Source organism: Oncorhynchus keta, unplaced genomic scaffold (assembly GCF_023373465.1).
Source record: "Oncorhynchus keta strain PuntledgeMale-10-30-2019 unplaced genomic scaffold, Oket_V2 Un_scaffold_9288_pilon_pilon, whole genome shotgun sequence".
Taxonomy (NCBI): Eukaryota; Metazoa; Chordata; class Actinopteri; order Salmoniformes; family Salmonidae; genus Oncorhynchus; species Oncorhynchus keta.
This window is the reverse complement of record NW_026291014.1, coordinates 100,001-110,000: the sequence shown is the minus strand read 5'-3', so window position 1 is coordinate 110,000 and position 10,000 is coordinate 100,001. Positions and strand designations below refer to the sequence as shown.

General features: G+C 50.4%; 1 protein-coding gene across 1 annotated transcript in view; it reads right to left on the bottom strand.

Moving 5' to 3' along the window:
* The window catches only part of LOC118382932 (glutamate receptor ionotropic, NMDA 2A-like), an 86,593-nt gene that overhangs the window by 50,850 nt on the left and 25,743 nt on the right, over nt 1–10,000 (bottom strand).

The following is a 10,000-nucleotide window of genomic DNA, read 5'->3' as shown; positions in this document are numbered from 1 at the left end:
AAACTCAGTTTACTGTAACAAAAACACACAGAGGACCTATAAACTCAGTTTACTGTAACAAAAACACACAGAGGACCTATAAACTCAGTTTGCTGTAACAAAAACACACAGAGGAACTATTCACTGTAACAAAAACACACAGAGGACCTATAAACTCAGTTTACTGTAACAAAAACACACAGAGGACCTACTCATTTGCTGTAACAAAAACACACAGAGGAACTATAAACTCAGTTTACTGTAACAAAAACACACAGAGGAACTATAAACTCAGTTTACTGTAACAAAAACACACAGAGGACCTATAAACTCAGTTTACTGTAACAAAAACACACAGAGGAACTATAAACTCAGTTTACTGTAACAAAAACACACAGAGGACCTATAAACTCAGTTTACTGTAACAAAAACACACAGAAGACCTATAAACTCAGTTTACTGTAACAAAAACACACAGAGGAACTATAAACTCAGTTTACTGTAACAAAAACACACAGAGGAACTATAAACTCAGTTTACTGTAACAAAAACACACAGAGGAACTATAAACGCAGTTTACTGTAACAAAACACACAGACAAAATTCCCACCGTGAAGCATGGAGGAGGAGGTGTGATAGTGTGGGGGAGCTTTGCTGGTGAGACTGTCTGAGATTTATTTATTTAGAATTCAAGGCCCACTTAACCAGCATGGCTACCACAGCATTCTGCAGTGATATGCCATCCTGTCTGGTTTGCACTTAGTGGAACTATCATTTGTTTTTCAACAGAACAATGACTCAACACACCTACAGGCTGTGTAAGGACAACTTGACTAAGAAGGAGAGTGATGGTGTGCTGCACCAGATGACCTAGCAACCCTTTGACTCACAGGATGAAGTTAAACAGAGTTTACTCGGGTACTTTTGTATACTTAGTAGCTAATCGTTCTGAAAGTAGTGGTTCCCAAGCCAAAAGTGGTCCCCGGGTAAATTGCGTACTACTATATGTGTCAGATATATCCACCACGTCATTGCTCTCGCTCGCTCTGCCGTGTGTGCGTCTTTGCTAGCTCTCACTCAAATGGCAAAGGGGCTGAAGCTCATTGCAACACACTGGAACATAATCAAATCCGCTATTCTCAACACCTACAAGGACAACCTTGGCTATAAGACCAAAAAGAACCCCACGATTGTACGACCCAAAAGAACAAAGACCCCACCGACCGTAAGACCCAAAAGGATGACCCCAACAACCGTAAGACCCAAAAGGATGACCCCAACGACCGTAAGACCCAAAAGGATGACCCCAACGACCGTAAGACCCAAAAGGATGACCCCACCGACCGTAAGACCCAAAAGGATGACCCCAACGACCGTAAGACCCAATAGGATGACCCCAATGACCGTAAGACCCAAAAGGATGACTCCACCAACCGTAAGACCCAAAAGGATGACCCCACCGACCCTAAGACCCAAAAGGATGACCCCACCGACCGTAAGACCAAAAAGGATGACCCCAACGACCGTAAGACACAAAAGGATGACCCCACCGACCGTAAGACCCAAAAAGATGACTTCACTGACAGTAAGACCCAAAAGGATGTCCCCACCGACCGTAAGACCCAAAAAGATGACTCCACCGACAGTAAGACCCAAAAGGATGACCCCACCGACCGTAAGACCCAAAAAGATGACTTCACTGACAGTAAGACCCAAAAGGATGTCCCCACCGACCGTAAGACCCAAAAAGATGACTTCACTGACAGTAAGACCCAAAAGGATGTCCCCACCGACCGTAAGACCCAAAAAGATGACTCCAACGACCGTAAGACCCAAAAGGATGACTCCACCAACCGTAAGACCCAAAAGGATGACCCCACCGACCGTAAGACCCAAAAGGATGACCCCAACGACCGTAAGACCCAAAAGGATGACCCCACCGACCGTACGACCCAAAGGACTGGTCTGATGAGAATGCCTCAGAAATTGAACAGCTCATTGACACCAAGCGGGGAACCTTTTGTGCCTGGAAAAACGATATCGACTGCAGGGCCAAAAGAGAAGCTCCCTCCACAGTGAGATGTCCAACGCTGGGAACTAAAAACCACATGGAAAAGTCCTGGAGATCCAGCAGCTGGCCGACTCAAGAGGCTCCTTCGACGCCACCAAGGCGGTGTACAGACCCAGTCACCGTGGCCTAACACATCCCTCACCACCAAGGCGGTGTACAGACCCAGTCACCGTGGCCTAACACATCCCTCACCACCAAGGCGGTGTACAGACCCAGTCACCGTGGCCTAACACATCACTCACCACCAAGGCGGTGTACAGACCCAGTCACCGTGGCCTAACACATCCCTCGCCACCAAGGCGGTGTACAGACCCAGTCACCGTGGCCTAACACATCCCTCGCCACCAAGGCGGTGTACAGACCCAGTCACCGTGGCCTAACACATCCCTCGCCACCAAGGCGGTGTACAGACCCAGTCACCGTGGCCTAACACATCCCTCGCCACCAAGGCGGTGTACAGACCCAGTCACCGTGGCCTAACACATCCCTCACCACCAAGGCGGTGTACAGACCCAGTCACCGTGGCCTAACACATCCCTCGCCACCAAGGCGGTGTACAGATCCAGTCACCGTGGCCTAACACATCCCTCACCACCAAGGCTGTGTACAGACCCAGTCACCTTGGCCTAACACATCCCTCACCACCAAGGCGGTGTACAGACCCAGTCATCGTGGCCTAACACATCCCTCACCACCAAGGCGGTGTACAGACCCAGTCACCGTGGCCTAACACATCCCTCACCACCAAGGCGGTGTACAGACCCAGTCACCGTGGCCTAACACATCCCTCACCACCAAGGCCGTGTACAGACCCAGTCACCGTGGCCTAACACATCCCTCACCACCAAGGCGGTGTACAGACCCAGTCACCGTGGCCTAACACATCCCTCACCACCAAGGCGGTGTACAGACCCAGTCATCGTGGCCTAACACATCCCTCACCACCAAGGCGGTGTACAGACCCAGTCACCGTGGCCTAACACATCCCTCACCACCAAGGCGGTGTACAGACCCAGTCACCGTGGCCTAACACATCCCTCTCCACCAAGGCGGTGTACAGACCCAGTCACCGTGGCCTAACACATCCCTCACCACCAAGACGGTGTACAGACCCAGTCACCGTGGCCTAACACATCCCTCGCCACCAAGGCGGTGTACAGACCCAGTCACCGTGGCCTAACACATCCCTCGCCACCAAGGCGGTGTACAGACCCAGTCACCGTGGCCTAACACATCCCTCGCCACCAAGGCGGTGTACAGACCCAGTCACCGTGGCCTAACACATCCCTCGCCACCAAGGCGGTGTACAGACCCAGTCACCGTGGCCTAACACATCCCTCGCCACCAAGGCGGTGTACAGACCCAGTCACCGTGGCCTAACACATCCCTCACCACCAAGGCGGTGTACAGACCCAGTCACCGTGGCCTAACACATCCCTCACCACCAAGGCGGTGTACAGACCCAGTCACCGTGGCCTAACACATCCCTCACCGCCAAGGCCGTGTACAGACCCAGTCACCGTGGCCTAACACATCCCTCACCACCAAGGCGGTGTACAGACCCAGTCACCGTGGCCTAACACATCCCTCACCACCAAGGCGGTGTACAGACCCAGTCACCGTGGCCTAACACATCCCTCACCACCAAGGCGGTGTACAGACCCAGTCACCGTGGCCTAACACATCCCTCACCACCAAGGCGGTGTACAGACCCAGTCACCGTGGCCTAACACATCCCTCACCACCAAGGCGGTGTACAGACCCAGTCACCGTGGCCTAACACATCCCTCGCCACCAAGGCGGTGTACAGACCCAGTCACCGTGGCCTAACACATCCCTCACCACCAAGGCGGTGTACAGACCCAGTCACCGTGGCCTAACACATCCCTCACCACCAAGGCGGTGTACAGACCCAGTCACCGTGGCCTAAACCCCCTTCGCTCCAGAGATGGGCAAAAGCTAATGAAGCATGACCAATCCAATCAATCAATCAATCAATCAATCCAATCCCAGTGGAAAGAACACTTCGAGGAGCTCCTCAACAGAAGCACAACAATATATATATATTATAAGATATACTATAAGATATTGACCACATCCCTCAGCGACCCACCACGGAGGTCATTGGAGAACCTCCTGGCCTGCAGGAGGATCTGGGAGAACCTCCAAGCCTGCAGGAGGACATGGGAGAACCACCTACCCTGCAGGAGGACTTGGGAGAACCATCCAGTCTGCAGGAGGACATGGGAGGACCATATGGCCTGCAGGAGGACCTGGGAGAACCTCCAAGCCTGCAGGAGGACTTGGGAGAACCACCTACCCTGCAGGAGGAAATGGCAGAACCATCCAGCCTGCAGGAGGACATGGGAGAACCACCCAGCCTGCAGGAGGACAAGGGAGAACCTCCTGGCCTGCAGGAGGTGCAAGATGCCATCCTTTAGAAGGGGAACAACAACAGCCAGATGAAATTCCAGCTGAAATCCTGAAGGAAGGCGGACCAGTGCTCCTACAACACATACATGCCCTGCTCCTGAAGACCTGGGATTAGGAGGAAATGCCTGCAGAACTCAGGGGTGCCCTAATTGGTTAAACTTCTTGACGCACCCACCCCGTTAGCGGGATCATTTTCAGCGCGCCCAAATTCAAACTAAATTACTAAAAATATTACACTTACATGAAATCACAAGTGCAATATAGCAAAACACAGTTTAGCTTGTTGTTAATCCACCTGGCGTGTCAGATTTCAATAAAGCTTTTCGGCGAAAGCACACCAAGCGTTTATGTAAGGACATCTCTCTCAGTAGACAAAATATTACAAACAGCTAGCAGCCAAGTAGATTGGTCACGAAAGTCAGAAAAGCAATAGATTAAATCGCTTACCTTTGATGATCTTCGGATGTTTGCACTCACGAGACTCCCAGTTACACAATAAATGTTCCTTTCGTTCCATAAAGATTATTTTTATATCCAAAATACCAAATAGTATTCGTAATGTCCACAGAAACATGTCAAACGTTTTTTATAATCAATCCTCAGGTTGTTTTTAAAATATATAATCGATAATATAACAACCGGGACTGTAGCTTTTTCAATAGGAGAGGGAGAGGCAATGGCTGCCCCACTCTGTTGCGCAAGCAAAACTCTGCGAACACCCAGCTATCCACTGACGCAATGTTATCTTTCTCGCTCATTTTTCAAAATAAAAGCCTGAAACTATGTCTAAAGACTGTTGACACCTTGAGGAAGCGGAATCTGGTTGATATCCCTTTAAATGGAGGCAAGGCATACAATGGAACGGAGAGCTTTCAGAAAAAACAGCACTTCCTGGTTTGATTTTCCTGAGGTTTTAGCCTGCAATATCAGTTCTGTTATACTCACAGACAATATTTTGACAGTTTTGGAAACTTTAGAGTGTTTTCTATCCTAATCTGACAATTAAATGCATATTCCAGTTTCTGGGCCTGAGAAATAGGCAGTTTCATATGGGTACGTTTTCTAGCCAAAAACGAAAATCCTGCCCCCTACACTCAAGAAGTTAAAAATGGGACAAAGCAGACTGTGGGAACTACATCTCCCTCCTGTCCACCACCAGGAAAACACTGGCCCTCATACTGGCCAACCGACTCCTTTCCCCCGTCAGCAGAAATATTCCCAGAATCTCAGTGTGGCTTTTCCCCCCAACCAGAGGACAGGATCTTCACAGCACGACAACTGCAGGAAAAACACCAGGAGCAAAATGAACTACTGTACATTATAGACACAAGGCCTTTATAGACACAAGGCCTTCATAGACACCAGGCCTTTATAGACACCAGGCCTTCATAGACACAAGGCCTTCATAGACACCAGGCCTTCATAGACACCAGGCCTTCATAGACACAAGGCCTTCATAGACACCAGGCCTTCATAGACACCAGGCCTTCATAGACACCAGGCCTTCATAGACACCAGGCCTTCATAGACACAAGGCCTTCATAGACACCAGGCCTTCATAGCCTTTGACTCTGTGAACCATCGTGCCTCTGATTCTATCCTGACCAATTGACCATAACACCGGGACTGCTGCATGACGTCAGCTACGGTGCTCAGGAACAGTGGTGCTGAAACGCAACCCTTCAAGGTGGAAACACTGGAGTTAAAACAGGGACAACATCCTGTTTTCAATCTTCATCGCTGTCATTCCTCCAACTCAAAGGTGGAAATCTGCCTCGGGGAGTCCGAAATCCTGTACTGAACAGACGGCTGACTCTTCAACCTGAACAGATTCAAAGGCCGAGAGTATAAAACCACCAACACTTCCATTGTGGAGCTTCAGTGATTCAGATGATAACGCCGTCCCTGCCCACTGGGAAGAGGACCGTCAGATGATAACGCCATCACTACCCACTGGGAAGAGGACAGTCAGATGATAACGCCGTCACTACCCACTGGGAAGAGGACAGTCAGATGATAACGCCGTCACTACCCACTGGGAAGAGGACTGTCAGATGATAACGCCGTCACTACCCACTGGGAAGAGGACAGTCAGATGATAACGCCGTCACTACCCACTGGGAAGAGGACAGTCAGATGATAACGCCGTCCCTGCCCACTGGGAAGAGGACAGTCAGATGATAACGCCGTCACTGCCCACTGGGAAGAGGACAGTCAGATGATAACGCCGTCACTGCCCACTGGGAAGAGGACAGTCAGATGATAACGCCGTCACTGCCCACTGGGAAGAGGACAGTCAGATGATAACGCCGTCACTGCCCACTGGGAAGAGGACAGTCAGATGATAACGCCGTCACTACCCACTGGGAAGAGGACAGTCAGATGATAACGCCGTCACTACCCACTGGGAAGAGGACCATCAGATGATAACGCCGTCACTGCCCACTGGGAAGAGGACTGTCAGATGATAACGCCGTCACTGCCCACTGGGAAGAGGACAGTCAGATGATAACGCTGTCACTACCCACTGGGAAGAGGACAGTCAGATGATAACGCCGTCACTGCCCACTGGGAAGAGGACAGTCAGATGATAACGCCGTCACTACCCACTGGGAAGAGGACAGTCAGATGATAACGCTGTCACTACCCACTGGGAAGAGGACAGTCAGATGATAACGCCGTCACTGCCCACTGGGAAGAGGACAGTCAGATGATAACGCCGTCACTACCCACTGGGAAGAGGACAGTCAGATGATAACGCCGTCACTGCCCACTGGGAAGAGGACAGTCAGATGATAACGCCGTCACTGCCCACTGGGAAGAGGACTGTCAGATGATAACGCCGTCCCTGGGAAGAGGACAGTCAGATGATAACGCCGTCACTACCCACTGGGAAGAGGACAGTCAGATGATAACGCCGTCACTACCCACTGGGAAGAGGACTGTCAGATGATAACGCCGTCACTACCCACTGGGAAGAGGACAGTCAGATGATAACGCCGTCACTACCCACTGGGAAGAGGACAGTCAGATGATAACGCCGTCACTACCCACTGGGAAGAGGACAGTCAGATGATAACGCCGTCACTACCCACTGGGAAGAGGACAGTCAGATGATAACGCCGTCACTACCCACTGGGAAGAGGACAGTCAGATGATAACGCCGTCACTACCCACTGGGAAGAGGACCATCAGATGATAACGCCGTCACTACCCACTGGGAAGAGGACAGTCAGATGATAACGCCGTCACTACCCACTGGGAAGAGGACAGTCAGATGATAACGCCGTCACTACCCACTGGGAAGAGGACCATCAGATGATAACGCCGTCACTGCCCACTGGGAAGAGGACAGTCAAATAACGCCATCACTGCCCACTGGGAAGAGGACAGTCAGATGATAACGCCCGTCACTACCCACTGGGAAGAGGACAGTCAGATGATAAACGCCAGAAACACTCCACTGGGAAGAGGACCGTCAGATGATAACGCCGTCACTGCCCACTGGGAAGAGGACAGTCAGATCCAGCATGATAACGCCGTCACTACCCACTGGGAAGAGGACCGTCAGATGATAACGCCACCCTGGGAAGAGGACAGTCAGATGATAACGCCGTCTATGCCCACTGGGAAGAGGACTGTCAGATGATAACTCCAGTCACTGCCCACTGGGAAGAGGACCATCAGATGATAACGCAAAATCCCTGGGAAGAGGACCTCAGATGATAACGCCGTCCCTGGGAAGAGGACAGTCAGATGATAACGCCGTCCTACCCACTGGGAAGAGGACAGTCAGATGATAACGCCGTCACTACCCACTGGGAAGAGGACCATCAGATGATAACGCCATCCCTGCCCACTGGGAAGAGGACAGTCAGATGATAACGCCGTCAACCCACTGGGAAGAGGACCGTCAGATGATAACGCCGTCACTACCCACTGGGAAGAGGACCATCAGATGATAACGCACACTGCCCACTGGGAAGAGGACAGTCTGATGATAACGCCGTCACTACCCACTGGGAAGAGGACCATCAGATGATAACGCCGTCACTACCCACTGGGAAGAGGACAGTCAGATGATAACGCCCCCTGGGAAGAGGACAGTCTGATGATAACGCCGTCCACTACCCACTGGGAAGAGGACCATCAGATGATAACGCCGTCACTACCCACTGGGAAGAGGACAGTCAGATGATAACGCCGTCCCTGGGAAGAGGACCATCAGATGATAACATCTCCAGCTGGGAGGACACTGGGAAGAGACAGTCAGATGATAAACATCTCCACCCACTGGGAAGAGGACAGTCAGATGATAACGCCGTCATCCCACTGGGAAGAGGACAGTCAGATGATAAACACTACCCACTGGGAAGAGGACAGTCAGACTGATCCCCTACCCACTGGGAAGAGGATCTCAGATGATGACGGAGGAAGAGGTGCATCCTGGATGCTTCCACCAAGCCAAACATGTTCCTGGGTCCTACACATAAAAATTACCCAAATCCTTCCATTTTTAGTCATTTAGCAGACGCACTTATCCAGAGATATTTACAGTAGTGAGGAATACAATTTTAATGTCTTTCATACCCCTAATTGAACCACAACCCTGGCATTTGCAAGGAAAACCCAAATACTATCCCCTAAACACCACATAAACATCTCCAGCTGGGAGGACAACCTAAAGACTATCCCCTAAACACCACATAAACATCTCCAGCTGGGAGGACAACCTAAAGACTATCCCCTAAACACCACATAAACATCTCCAGCTGGGAGGACAACCTAAAGACTATCCCCTAAACACCACATAAACATCTCCAGCTGGGAGGACAACCTAAAGACTATCCCCTAAACACCACATAAACATCTCCAGCTGGGAGGACAACCTATAGACTATCCCCTAAACACCACATAAACATCTCCAGTTGGGAGGACAACCTAAAGACTATCCCCTAAACACCACATAAACATCTCCAGCTGGGAGGACAACCTAAAGACTATCCCCTAAACACCACATAAACATCTCCAGCTGGGAGGACAACCTAAAGACTATCCCCTAAACACCACATAAACATCTCCAGCTGGGAGGACAACCTAAAGACTATCCCCTAAACACCACATAAACATCTCCAGCTGGGAGGACAACCTAAAGACTATCCCCTAAACACCACATAAACATCTCCAGCTGGGAGGACAACCTAAAGACTATCCCCTAAACACCACATAAACATCTCCAGCTGGGAGGACAACCTAAAGACTATCCCCTAAACACCACATAAACATCTCCAGCTGGGAGGACAACCTAAAGACTATCCCCTAAACACCACATAAACATCTCCAGCTGGGAGGACAACCTAAAGACTATCCCCTAAACACCACATAAACATCTCCAGCTGGGAGGACAACCTAAAGACTATCCCCTAAACACCACATAAACATCTCCAGCTGGGAGGACAACCTAAAGACTATCCCCTAAACACCACATAAACATCTCCAGCTGGGAGGACAACCTAA